Consider the following 15117-nt stretch of genomic DNA (forward strand, 5'->3'; position numbering starts at 1 on the left):
ATTCAGTACAAGGGAAAATTTCAGACACTGGTGGCAAAAGGCTCTCTACTGAAGCCTCAGAAGTGCTTACATTCTAATCAAACTTCAGCTAACCCCATATCAGATTCCTATTTGGGGCAATGCATCTATCTGTTAAAGCTCTAAATTTAGAAGGGAAATAATGTAAACAAAACGAAACAAAACAAAACACCTCAAAAAACCAAACTCACTAAAAGACAGCTTCCAAAATTCTACGACTAGCCAGCTGGAGTAAAGACACAGGCCAAGTGCACTCTACAATACCACCAATTACCGAGGAACAAGGGGAAGGAAGCTGGCTGGGAAGCAGAAGAAACTGTTCTCTTGTCTCCTGAGGGGTAGAATATCTTCTCAGATGGTGGCTGTAAATTGTGATGCAGTGATCCCAACAGTCCAAGACCAACAGCTGCCCTGTAGGAGTGAGGGCAATGCTCACTGGAAACGTGAGCCCCTCTTGAATGAGGACACTCTAGCCCCCACCCTTAGGAAAGTGGAGAATTTCTTTTCGACTACTATCAGCCACAATGAGATCACCAGGAACATCACACACCTGCCAGCAATGCAGTGGAAATCCTCCTTCTCTGAGAAAAAGTGGCCAATCAGGTGACCCAGCTGCCCACTGGGGCCCACAGAGCCTGTGGAGAAGCCACTCTCCAGGTGGTGCTCATTCTGCTGATTCTCCAGATTGAGGCCCAAGACTGTAAAGTAGACGGTGCCCTCAGCATCACAGGTGACAGACTTGGGCTGCACAGCAAGACAGAGGCAGCTGTATTTGACCACCCCTGTTCCTCAGTCAACAGTGAAGCACCAGAGCTTTCCATCTTCCACATCAGTAACCACAAACTGGCCAGATGGAAAGGCTGTGATGCCCTGGGGTTTGCACGCAGTGGCCATACGAGGTATGTACTTGAGGGAGCTGTCATAGCTGTCAGTCACACCAGTGAGCCATGGCAGTTCATGGCCACTGAGAGAGAAGTGAGGTTGGGCAGATCAGCCCCAAGGGAGCTCAGCACAAAGCTATCACTAGGGCTGCAGCAGATCTCCTTCAAAAAGCCTTTCTGAGTAAAGACTTGTATATAGTCATTGCTTCGGTCAGCAACCAGCAGCTCGCCTTCACTGGTCACTCAGAGACTGACTGGAAGGTTGAACATGCCTGGAGTGCTGCCTTTAGCCCCCATCTTCTTGAGGAAGAGCCGCTGCCAGATATTGGCCACAGTCACGGAACCGGCTGCTGAGCAGGTGAGGCCCTAGGGATGGTGACCACTTCCTCAGGGCTCACGTCCATCTCTCTAAAAGTAATGAGGTGGAGGCAGCAGAGGCTGCAGCCTCCGGGGCTAGGAGTCTTCCGTGTTAACTGTCCGGGGCTTTTTAACTGCCTGCCGGATTTGGAGGGGGCCCACATGGCCAACCTGAAGAAGCTCCACAGCCTTAGTGTAAGCTACCGGGGCAGGCTGGCCATGACCTCGCGCTCCTCCTCATCAGCTGTCTCCTCTAGCAGCGCTACGTTTGCCTGCTTGACCTTGGCCAGGAAGTAGTCACAGCAAGACCCAGCCTGCACCTCTGCGTGGTAAGCAGGTAACTCTGCTCCTCTACCACCTGACTGTTGGACTTCTCAAACTCAGCCAAACAGCCTGTGAGGAACTTGCAAGAGCGAGTCAGCTTTTCCTCGCCCCTGCATTCCTACGGCCGTACTCCTGGACAACCACTTTTTGCCTCGCCTGAAGGTCCTTGGAGATCCCTTCCAAGGCCACTTCCCGCTGCTGCAGCTCCCCCATGAGCTCCCGCAGATGGGCCAACTTCTCTCCACGGTCCCGACGCTGCTCCTCACCTGCGTCTTTTACAGGAAGTGTACAGTGGCCAGGGGCCTGGGATCCGCCTCCGGACTGGGCTCACACGACGCCACACTGCAGCTCGGGCAGGATTGCCTGGGCAGCCGCTGGCCACAGGACCAGAACAGGAGTGGCCCCGCAGCCTCACTGAGCCGGGCTGCGTCAATGACCTTCAGCACCATCAGGTTGTCTGTCAGCTAAGTGAGGCTGGTCATGCGGGTAATCTTCCTGCAAAAGGGACAGCGGACACCACTGATGCTACTGGCCAGGCGCTGCTCCAGGCATGGGTGGCGGATGGTGTGGTCACCTCACAGGAGCTTGGGCCGCACCGGCTCCTCCGTGAAGGACTCCATGCAGATGGGGCATTGCAGCACTTCCCCGAGGGCATCCAGGTTCAGGTGAGAAGCTGCTGCTGCTGCTGCAGTGGCCACTGCGCTTCCCTTGAGGGGCCTCCTAACACAGCCCAGAACGGAAGAGCTTGGCGTCCATGCTCCAGAGGGTCAAATCCTGCTGACCGCCGGGGCTCCCACACGTCCACCACCACCTTCTACCACAGACGTTTAAATAAGGATGTTAGAATTTTGAAGAGACTGGGGACGTTTATTAGAATGGGTTGATCTGGGGACAGTGAGAGGAAACTGGTAGTGACGGGGACATTATATATAAACATGGATCAGCAAATGGCCCCACTGCTCTAGATATTCCATGCCTGACTTCCTGCCCTTCCTTTCCTGACTGGGGCCTTGCAGGTTCTGGGGCAGTACATTCTGTCTTTAACTTTGGCCCTCCTTGGGCAGTAATTCACTGCATGGGCATCGGTTCATATCTTCCTGTCTTACTGATCAAAAGCCCTGGGATAAGAGGGAAATATTTTTTAAAAAATTAATTTTGGCATGAATTAACTTGAAATTTGCCTTGTCTTCAATGTTTGAGCCTTCTGGGCTACAGTTGGTTCCTGGGTTTGCTTGCATTCATGGGCACAGGCCCTGGGTCATTTAGACTGATGTGATCATCTCCCTCTTCATTCCCAGATAATCATCTCAGTTTTTTCTCCCTTTGACTTGAGTTGGGGAGGGCTGGGAGAGACAGAGGGAGGGAGAGAGAGAGAATGAATATGTGATTGGAACTGAGTTATCTCAGCATCTCTCTTTAAAATTGAGTTGAGTACTAACATTAACTTCTGACACGGAAGTATTCATAATAATTTAGGATATTAAATTGTAGCTAATTATAATTTTTTTGCTTGTTTCTGAAAGCTAGAAACAAGCCAACAAGACTGTTGGGCCATGTTTGTATTATACTTGTCTCTTGGGAAGCCAGTGTTACAGATTACTAAGATAAACCAATGAGGTCAGCTGATCCTCTTTTTAATTTTTCCTTTTTTAAAAAGTAAAAGCTGAAGAAAGGAACTGGTGACCTCTGAGGCTGTTTAGATTCTGTGCAGTTTTCTGGAAAACATCTTCATTGTTCAGGGTGAGAGGTTGAAGGTTTATTTTTATGCATCTCTGTTTTTAGCTGCAGATCAACATTGCTGGCTCATGGTGGAAGCACCTTTGTACGAAACATCCCTTACTGCATCTGTCCCTTGAGCATAGCATGTGCCAAATTATCATTCCTAATAGGCTGGTTGATCTTCTGGAGAGAGGAAACATCTTGATAACTCCCTGAGATGTGTTATGTCAGAGAAAGTGTGTCACGGATCCTTGACAGCTCACACAAGGGCATCGTTAGGGATGGAATGCCAGGTACCAGGCCTTTCAGCTCACCTGCTCAGGGACTGTTGCCCATCACATCTCATTACCCAACTTTGTACACTTGGCTGCCATTTTCTCAAAGACACTTACGCAGTGGTATTCGGTAACGACGTCAATTCTTTTCCTGTCTGACCTAGAAGATTACAGTGACTCAATGCTGGCTGGTCAACCTTAAAGATTAAATCGAGGACATTGGCTTAATGATTTTAACAGCTAGTGTAAAGGATTTCCCAAGTGTGACAATCATGATATAAAATAGGGTTGGGAATTTTATTCAATCTTAAAGAGAAAGTAAGTAACACAGCTCAAGGCTTACTTTATGACTGTATTTCCTAAAAAATAAGCTTCACATTTTAAAAGATTTAAGCAGGAATAGGATATAAGAGTCTAATGGAGAATCAGCAAACTCTAAACTTGTAAAATGCCTTACTGTGTGAATGGATATCTGATTGTATGTTAGAAACTATGCAAGAATCATTATTATCCTATGATTATGATAATTACTTTCTTAGTTGAATTCCTTTGGGTAAAACTTTTATTTGCTCTATTTCAGTGTTTCTCAAATGTTCGTATGCATAAGAATCTCCTGGGGAGTTTCTTTATAATACAGATTTCTGGGCCATATCCTGAGACCTCAGTATGTGTGAAGTGGTCCCCAAGAATTTAAGTAAGCACTCTTGCTGATTCCAGTACTGGTGTTTGTGGAGATGGAGACTTTTTAGCTAACACTTAACCACACCCTCTGGATGATGATAGAAGAGTGAGTAAAAATAAGGATTAACTAATCACCAATGGTAAGTAAGCTTTATGAACATACCTGCTCTGAAAAAGATGCTCTTGAATTCTTTTTACTCCTGTGTCTAGTATTCTAGAGAGCCATACAGTTTGTAAAGAAAAGAGCAGAAACCTGGCATAATGATTTCTTCGCAGTGTTTGTTAGATGGTCTAGAAATATTCGGAAATATGTCCTATAAAAAAATACTGCCTGGAATATGTTGGGAACAAGTCTATGATGTATGCCCTAGGATTTCTCATCCCAGCCCAAATATATCTGGTGTGGAGAACTTCACTGGTTAGCTCACAGTCTTCGTTATCCCACCTGAAAATGGTGGGGCAGGAGCATTGGTGGCGAGGCTGCGGTGCTGCTCAGGTGGGACTGGGGAAGTGCTTCGGCAAGCTGGCTGTGGGGCCCTGAGCCACCTCACTGAACTCTGTGTGGGTGCTGGGTTGCTGCACTTGGGTGAGAGAGAAGGAGAAGGATGACTGTTAGCTTCCTCCCTTTCTCATAGAATGTGATTTCCCTCAAATTTAGGAAAAATCTTATCTTTTCTCTTTGAGGAGAATTCTGCCAAATGATCATACTTTTAAAATGCTGAGTATAGAATCTATGGGTAAAGAGAAAGGCAAGAAAAATGTCAACAATACAGATGCTTCTTTTCCTTTGAGATTTATTTTTCCTGCTGCTATTTTGGAAGGCAACGATTATTTAATGCTTCTTGGAAAAGTAGGAATGCTATGTAAGATGACTGATTCCATCTTCAGTGCCCTCTGAGTCCTAAATCAATTGCCTCCTGGACATGGACACTTTACAGAAATCACAAGCACAATGTGCTCAAAAGTAAGTGTACTATGAAATCCCAATGACATTTTTTTGCAGAAATAGAAAAAAAAAATTCTAAAATTCTTATGGAACCTCAGGGGACCCTGAATACCCAAAACAATTTTGAAAAAGAAGAACAAATTTGGGAGACTAACACTTTCTGATTTCAAAACATAGTACAAAGTCAAAGTACAGTATGGTACAGTATGGTCAGTATGGCATGAAGACACACAGACCAATGGAATAGAATAGACAGCCAGAAATAAACCCTTGCATATATGCTCAAATGATCTTTGACAAAGGTACCAAGATCATTCAATGGGAGAAGGGCAGTGTCTTCAACAAATAGTGCTGGGAAAACTGGATATCCACTTGTGAAAAAACGCAGTTGGATTCTTTTCTTACATTATATTAAAAAATTAACTCAGAATAAAGACCTAAATGTAAGACCCCAAACTATAAAACTCCTAGAAGAAAATATAGGGGAAAATCTTCATGACATTGGATTTGGCAATGATTTCTTAGATATGACAATGGAAGTACAGGCAACAAAAGCAAAAATAGACAATGGACTATTGGTAAGTTTGGACTGTGCCAAACTTACTTTTGTGTGTCAAAGGACACTATTTTTATTTATTTTTTATTTTTTTAAAAGATTTTATTTATTATTTATTTGACAGAGAGACAGCCAGTGAGAGAGGGAACACAGGCAGGGGGAGTGGGAGAGGAAGAAGCAGGCTCCTAGCGGAGGAGCCTGATGTGGGGCTCGATCCCAGAACGCTGGGATCATGCCCTGAGCCGAAGGCAGACGCTTAACGACTGCACCACCCAGGCGCCCCCAAAGGACACTATTAACAGAATAAAAGACTGCCTATGGAATGGAAGGAAGTAATTGTGTCTTGTATTCTTTCATGAGATGGTCAACCAGCTTCAACCACAAAAAGGAACACAAGAGAGGTGCAAGAAAATAAAATTTATATATTCACAAGTCCTAGAGACAGAAGGCATGCCATACCATGCAAGGCTACATGGGGGGAGTGTCAAGGGAGCCAGCTCAACTTAGCAGGTGGGGGGCTAAGGGACACTAGTGCCTTTACTGGGGGTCCAGATGGAGTACACAAACGAAAAGCATGAGAGGATTTCATTGGTGCATTTGAAGATCATTAGGTCACAGTTAGGGGAGGACAAGAAAGTAATTTGTGGCAGGGACCAACCAGTCTTACCATATTGGTGTAACTGGTAACCTGGGCAGAGTGTTTGCAGCCTGTTTGTGGGGTTGTTGAGGCAGCAAGAAAATATGAAGTTGAAAAATTTACAATACAATTTGGAAATCATATATCTGGTAAAGGGTTAATATCCAGACCATATAAAGAACCCTTACAACTCAACAACCAAAAAATCAAAAAGTCCATCAAGAAATGGGCAAAGGACTTGAATAAATATTTCTCCAAAGAATATACAAGTTGCCAACAAATGTATAAAATGATAATCAACATCACTAATCATTAGAGAAATGCAAATAAAAACTGTGATGAGATATCATCCCACACTAATTAGGATGACTCTATTAAAAAAAAAACAGAAAATAACAAGCATTGGAGAGGATGTGGATAAATTGGAAACTTTATGTGCTCTTGGTGAGATTGTAAAATGGTGCCACCACTATGGAAAACAGGGTGGCAGTTCCTCAAAAGATTAAAAAAAGAACTACTGTTTGATTCGGCAATCTTATTTCTGGGTATATATTCAAAAGAATAGAAAGTATGGTCTCGAGGAGATATTTGCATATCCATGTTTATAGCAGCACTATTCACAATAACTGAGAGGTGGAAGCAGCCCAAATGTCCTTTGGTGGATGAATGGATAAACAAAATGTGATACATACATACAACAGAATACTATTCAACCTTAACAAGGAAGGAAATACTGTCACATGCTCCAGCATGGATGAAACTTGAGAAGATTGTGCCAAGTGAAATAAGCCAGTTGTAAAAACACAGAAACAGCATGATTCTACTTATATGAGGAACTTAGAGTAGTCAAATTCATAGAGAAAGCAAGTAGAATGGTGGCTGCCAGGGGATGAAAGTAGGGGGAAATGGGAAGTTATTGTTTAATGGGTACAGAGTTTCAGTTTTGCAAGATGAGAAAGTTCTGGTGATGGAAGGTGGTGATGGTTGCACAACAAGGTGAACATACTTAGCACTACTGAACTGTACACTTAAAATAATTAAAATGTTTGAAAAACCGCACAACTAGGTATATCGTTTTCCTTGCAATGTCCTTCTCTGCTGTACCATGAGGATTATTTGTTGCAGGTCACCAAACTAACTCTAAATGATGTAAGCAGAAAAGGAATTGCTTATACACATACTGTGTTTAACTGATTTGAAGAGGTACACTTTCTCCTACCCTAGCATGTCTGATATTAGAACCCATCTCACGACTGGTGACATTTGTAATGGATGAGGTAGATTCTGCCCAGATCGTCCCTTCAAGTCTATCTTCTTGGAGCGCTGACAAGAGGACAGCTCTCAGCTGGGTGTCCCTTTCTGAGATTTGCCCACTGTTGGGAACAGCTGCCTCACCCAAGGCTACACTCCACATTCAGTGACTAGTCTACATGGGAGTTCAGAGCTCTGGCTCCCTTGCCTTCATGAGGGACAACTCTGAAGAAACATCAGCTGCAGAGCTCCCAGGGGGTATCCTGAGTTCCCTAACTCTATTGCATTTCAGCTCAGCTTCCCCCAACCCTGGGTCCTGCTGTCCTCATTTCCTTGCTGGTATTGTTCTGGGAGCCTTCCCCAATCAACCTTCTGTATTCAGATCTCCTTGGGGGCTTTTTCCAAGAGAACCTGTCCTGACGGCATGCCACCATTTGATTAAGAGTCTCTTTTTCTTTCTTAACGTTCCATAAAATAAAGGTGTGACTGAACATTAATAGTGCCTTAGGTTCTAGAAAATAAACTAGGCGTTAAACAAGTCAAAGGGTGGAGGAGGTAGGGAAACAGACTGGTGGAGACTAGAGCTCAAAAGTCCTTGTACACCATTCTATTGAGTTTAGACCTTGTCTTGAAGGAAAGTAACACAAGCAAATTTGGTTTTTGCAAAGATCTGCCTGATTTGAGGGCTGTGTAATAGATGGGAGAGGCCAAGGTTTGGAGCAGAGGAAACAGAACGAGGGTGTTGAAATAGCTTACAGTAGGGAATGGTGGTGGTAGTGATGCTAAGGAGCGGGTGGATGCAAGTGTCCTTCTAGAAGTGGAATCTATCATATTGGGTAACTATTAGGGACATGCAGATCTCTGGAAAGAAAAGACTCTGGCTTGGATACCACATTTCAATAAGCCTAAGATGTGATTGCAGGGTACACCATGATTTTATGTGCCACTGACAAAGAAAAAAAATGTTTCCAATCAAACTATGGCCTGTTCTGGTTTTGGAGACACATCCCAATCTCAGATATGTCAGAAACTGTGAATATGAGGATAGTTTAAGCTATCTACTCTGGAAAGTTTTCTTGCATTCCTAAGATTATGTTAGATACTCCTCTGAGTGTTTTCTAGCAGTCAGTGTGCTTAGTCTTGTTGCAGGCATCCCGTTATCCTGTTAATGCTATTTTAAGCCTCATGAACAAACATCCATGAGAGCCTAGCATGTGCCTGGCTCTCTTCTAGGGCCAGGGATTCAGCAAATGGACTCAGTTGGAAAAAATCTGACCAGATCTCTTATACTTGTTTGTTGTCTCTTGCCCAGTTGACTGTGGGCTCCTTGGCAGAGCACCACTGCTTCCCCAATAGCTGGTGCAACACCTGACACCCTGAGCACCATAAATATTTGTCGTGAGAATGAATGAACACATTGAAGGGCTTTTCTCTTATAGGTAAGGTGCAGTAACTCACCCTGGTCCAGATGCTTCAAACTTTATGATTCAATGATTTCAAGAGAGCATGCCTCAAGATTTTCTGTTCCCTCTGACCATTCTGAGCTTAGCTCCTGGATCAATCTGCCCAAAACACTGCTGCAATTTTACCAGGGTCAAAATCCTTTAGGGGCCTCCTTGTCACCCACGAAGTGAAGCCCTTGTGTTCACAGATTCCTCTTGGTCTAGTTCTGGCTCATCTTTCTAAACTTACTTCTTTTTTTTTTTTTAAGATTTTATTTATTTATTTGAGAGAGAGCACGAGAGAGAGAGGATGAGCAGGCAAAGGGGAAGAGAGAATCTCTCCACTGAGCAGGGAGCCTGATGTGGGGCTTGATCCCAGGACCTTGAGATCACGACCTGAGCTGAAGGCAGATGCTTAACCTACTGAGCCACCCAGATGCCCCTCTAAACTCAGTTCTTATGACTTCTCTCTGTCATCATCTGCTCACAGTTCTTTGGGTCATTCTTGATTTCATCTTCTCTTGGCTACTAGCTTAGTCTTGAATGTTTATTCATTTTCCTTCACCAAATCATAACCACATGCTAATACCTACTGCAGATCCCAGTTTATACTGAAGCTTTTCTGTACTGTCTTGGTTCATAGATTTATGTCTTACAACTTGTGCCATCTAACTTAGTATATCTCTTTTATTATGATTTAATCATTCATTTCTCATCTCCTTAATCATATGGGAAATTCTTCATGGGTGCAAGTTTTCTAACATCCTTATATATACTTTTGCCCAAACATGGTATATGGCAGATAGAAAATATTTAGAAATAGCTTGATGAACAAATGAATGGATGGCAATCTCCTAGGAGGGATGGGAAGTGTTCTCGAAACTTCTGAGTGGGGTAATAGAGAATAAACAATCAGGTGGTAAAGAAAACAAACATCATCAGTTGATTTTAATTTTTATGAAAGTAAATATCTGCATAGCTTTAAAATGGTGCCTGGCTGGGGCGCCTGGGTGGCACAGTCGTTAAACGTCTGCCTTTGGCTCAGGGCGTGATCCCAGCGTTCTGGGATCAAGTCCCACATCAGGCTCCTCCTCTAGGAGCCTGCTTCTTCCTCTCCCACTCCCCTGCTGTGTTCCCTCTCTTGCTGGCTGTCTCTCTCTGTCAAATAAATAAATAAAATCTTAAATAAATAAATAAATAAATAAATAAATAAATAAATAAATAAAATGGTGCCTGGAGGGTTATACTGAAAAATAATGGTTCCAGTTCCACTCCCCAGAGACACCTTTTTTTTTTCTTAAAGATTTTTAATAGCTCATTTCTTTTCAGTGCTGACCAATATTCCATTGGATGTACCACGATTTATTTATCCATTCACCTACTGAAGGACATCTTGGTTGCTGCCAAGTTTTGGCAATTATGAATACAGCTGCTTAAATATCCATGTGCATGGACAGACATTTTCAACTCCTTAGGTGAATATCAAGGAGCACGATTGCTGGATCATATGCAAAGAGTATGTTTAGTTTTATAAGAAATTGTCAAACTGCCAGATTTTTGTAAGAAATCTTCCAAAGTGTATTATTTTGCTTTCCCACCAATAATGGATGAGAATCCCCATTGCTCTACATCCTCATCAGTGTTCTGGATTTTAATCATTCTAGTAGGTTGTGTTGTGGCATCTTGTTTAGTTTGCATTTCCCTGATGACACATGGTGTGGAGCACCTTTTCTATGCTTATTTGCCATCTTCTTTGGTGAGGTGTCTGTTTGGATCTTTGGCCCATTTTTTAAATCAAACTTTTTTATTGTTGAGTTTTAGGAGTTACTTGTGTGTTTTGGGTAATAGTTCTTTATCAAATGTGTCTTTTGCAAATATTTTCTCCTCATTCCTAAGTTGTCTCTTCGTCTCTTGACACTGTCTTTGGCACAGCAGAAGTTCTTATTTTAATGAAGCCTAGCTTATCCATTATTTCTTTCATGGATTGTGCTTTTGGTCTTGTATCTGAAGAGTCATCATCAGACTCAAAGTCATCTAGACTTTCTGAAAGCTCTATTTTCTTGGTCTTTGCATGTCTGGAAAGCTTTTTATACTATCTTCACATTTGACTTATGATGTGACTGAGTATAGAGTACCATTGGAATTTTGAAGACTTGTAACACCCAGCTTTGTTCTTGAGAATCTGATGACATTCGGATTCCTTTTCCTTGGGATCATTACCTCTTTTACCTCTCTATCTTCCCTTTACATCTAAGGAACAAAATTTTCAGTGATATGCCTTTGCATGATTTTAAAAAATTAATTGGGCTGGATACTTTCAAGCTACTAACTCATCAGAAAAATTATTCTGGCATTATTTTTTTGATTACCTCCCTTTCTCTGTTTTTTTTTTTTTAAAGATTTTATTCATTTATTTGACAGAGATAGAGACAGCCAGCGAGAGAAGGAACACAAGCAGGGGGAGTGGGAGAGGAAGAAACAGGCTTATAGCGGAGGAGCCTGATGTGGGGCTCGATCCCAGAACGCCGGGATCACGCCCTGAGACGAAGGCAGATGCTTAACCGCTATGCCACCCAGGCGCCCCCCTTTCTCTGTTTTTTGTCTTTGTTTTTGTTTTTTTCCTGGAGTACTACTTATCAGATGTTTATAATGTCTGGATTGATCCATTAATTATCTTATTTATGTCCTACTTTCTATATATTTACATTCTTAGTCTACTTTCTGGACATTTATTTTATTTTAACTTTCAACATTCCATTGGATTTTTAAAATTTCAGTTCTGATACCATGGTATCCATGGTCTCTTCCTTCTTTAACCTTTTGAAATATATATTCTCTTCTTAATGTATAATCTTGGGGAACCTGGGTGGCTCAGTCGGTTGTGTGTCCTACTCTTGGTTTCTGTTCAGGTCATGATCTTAGAGTTGTGGGATTGAGCCCCACATCCATCTGGCTCCATGCTTAGCAGAGAGTCTGCTTCCCCTATCCCTCTGCCCCTCCCCCTGCTCATGCACTTTCTCTCTGAATAAATATATATATATATACCCTCTTTTTTCTTTGAGGATATTATGACTTCTTCTATCCTCTGCATTGTCTTTGCTTCTTTTCTATTCTCCTCTCTCTCTTCTGTTTGTCTAGGTCTTGGTGATGAATATTTTCCCTTGGCCCCACCAATCTATACTCAGGGTCACTCAAATCCATCTCTCTGCTTTTTGTTGTGGAGGCTGTATCAACAGGCTCCTGTGCCCTTTAGATTCTGTGTAGGCTTGGCTTGTGGGAAAGCTGGACAGAAGAGAATAAATTTGGGGTATTGGCTCCCCCAAACAACCCCTGCTGGGTGAGGCCCAGGCTGAAAGATGCAACTTAGACAACACTGCAACCTGGAAGAGTTGGAATCTGCCTGGAATGCTCTGGTAGAACTCATCAAGAGACCACCTGTCAGAACAGGAAGTAACTATGCACTTGAAAGACCTATTGCTTAAAGCAGTATTGTTGAAAACACAGAGAAAGGATTTGAGAAAATCAATCAATACATGTTTAAGCAGTGCTGAGCATTGGAAATAAGTGTGAGATGTTTTAAAGAATAAAAGACAAGACCAAATTAGTCTGATTTCAGATGCTCAGAGCAACAGGTGAATATTGTGAACATGGCCTGATTTAATTGTGAATATACTGCCTCTCTGATTGTCTTACTGATTTGTCCAAGAAGTATTAACTGAGCACCACATCCATGAAAGACAGTGTGACAATGGTACAAAGAAAGATCCAGCTCTGTCCTTTTCTCCTAGGGGATTTCATCTAAAGGAGACATTTGCAGAAGTCCCTGAATCAAGGTAACATATGATGAGCGGTAAAGTTCACCGATGTGATAGAATTTAGTGGAAGAAGAAATAACTATAAACTGAGCTGATCAGTAAAAATGTGGGATAGATGGGATAAGACCTGGGGTTTTGTCCTCTCTGCTTCAAGGCCTGGCTGCTGACTCACCCTCCCCTCAGGATGTATGGCCCAGCAGCGCTGAAACACGTGTGTTCCTGCAGGTCGCCCTGTGTCTGACTCCAGATCTTACAGCAGCCAATCCTTTCCCTTGCTGTGCTCTTCCTCCAGTGGCCAAGGTCAGGGGAGTCCCCAACTAACCTTGAAGTCTCAGCTTTGATGCCAACTTCTCTGGGGGCCACTCTGACCACCCATAACTTGAGAAGGGACATTGTCCCCCTTTGGATAATAATTTAATATATGCCAGCCAAACAAAGTATTTGTATCTTTATTCAATTCAATTAAAATAGACCTGCATGTTATACTGTGTAACATTCACTGAATACACATGATTTGGGCAATGCAAGGTAATTCTAGACATGCTAATTACCCAACTATAGTAAACCATGAATCGTGCCAGTGATATCCAGCATGGATTAACAGTCTTTCTCCTAAATGTAAGGGCCTTTTTTCTTCTCCTTTTCTTCTTTTCTTTTCTTTTCTTTTCTTTTCTTTTCTTTTCTTTCCTCTTCTCTTCTCCTCTTCTTCTTCCTTCTTCTTCTTCTTCTTCTTCTTCTTCTTCTTCTTCTTCTTCTTCTTCTTCTTCTTCTTCTTCTTCTTCTTCTCCTCTTCCTCCTCCTCCTCCTCCTTCTTTTTTACAGTCTTCTAGCACTGCTGTTTTATCAGTTGCATTACTTAGCACACCGTATGACAGTTGGACATTTAAACACCAGATCTCTCACTAGATGGTGGGCTCTCTCTCTCTTTTTTTTTCTTAAAGATTGTATTTATTTGTTTGACAGAGAGAGAGAGAGAGAGAGAGCACAAGCAGGGGAAGCAGGCAGAGGGAGAAGCAGGCTCTATGAATTTTATGGATTAGCCTCAGTCTGTGTCAGAATCTTTCCTCATGAGAATGAAATGGTATTTATTTAGATTTACAGCAGTGTTGCGAACATAGCACAGAGGGTTCCTACATACCCGGTAACCAACTTCCCTTGTCAGCATCTTAACATTAGTGCCCATTTGTTACACTGAGTGAACTGGTATGGATACATTATCATTAACTAAATTCAGTACTTTATTCCTATAAGATTTCCTTATTTTTTAAAAAATATTTTATTTATTTATTTGACAGAGAGAGAAAGAGAACCAGTAGGCAGAGTGACGGGCAGAGGGACAGTGAGAAGAAGGCTCCCTGCTGAGCAGGGAACCCCACGCGGGTCTCGATCCCAGGACCCCGGGATCATGACCTGAGCTGAAGGCAGATGCTTAACTTACGAGCCATGCAGGCACCCCTCAGATTTCTTATTTTTTATTTGATATCCTTATTCTATTATTCTGTTCCAGGATTCCACATTATATTTAGTCGTCATGTCTCTTAGCCTCCTCTTGGCCGTGACAGTTTGTCAGACTTTCATTATTTTTTGGACTTATTAATTTTAACAACTTTAATTTTTGTAATGCTCTTTCTTCCTCTGGCAGAGCAGAGACTGACTAAATGAGTTCATGTAATACTTTAAATCAGATTTAAGGAAATCAATGCCTGGTTATGAGCTTGTGGAGGGTGGGACTGGATTATTGTAATCAAGCCAGAGCTCTGGAAGCTAGCACTGCTCCTGTCCTGGCACACATAGGTGTTCAGTAACTGATGTAGTCAGTTTATAAATTTTATTTATTTATTTATTTATTATTAATTTTTTAAAAAAATATTTATTTATTTACTTTAGATAGAGAGCGAGCGAGAGAAGGAGGGGCAGAGGGAGAGGGAGAGAGAATCTCAAGCAGACTCCACACTGAGCGTGGAGCCCCACGCAGGGCTTGATTTCATGACCCTGAGATCATGACCTGAGCTGACACCAAGAGTCAGACACTTAACTAACTGTGGCCCCCAGGCAGCCCGATGCAGTCAATTTTTGGGTTTATTTTTTTTATTATGCCGCTACTAGGTAATGTGGGCTGGGGTTATAATGACCAATGGGATCAGGTGCCTGTTCTTAAAGATCTTAGACATAGAGGTAGAGACAGTTAGGTAGAATAAATTTTTCTTTCTTTCTT

General features: G+C 42.5%; 1 pseudogene; it reads right to left on the reverse strand.

Annotated features, from left to right (window-relative positions):
* Positions 1-208: 208 nt before the first annotated feature.
* LOC103677502 lies at positions 209-13295 on the reverse strand (annotated as a pseudogene).
* Positions 13296-15117: the final 1822 nt, after the last annotated feature.

This window comes from Ursus maritimus, unplaced genomic scaffold (genome assembly GCF_017311325.1).
Source record: "Ursus maritimus isolate PB19 unplaced genomic scaffold, ASM1731132v1 scaffold_9, whole genome shotgun sequence".
Lineage (NCBI taxonomy): Eukaryota > Metazoa > Chordata > Mammalia > Carnivora > Ursidae > Ursus > Ursus maritimus.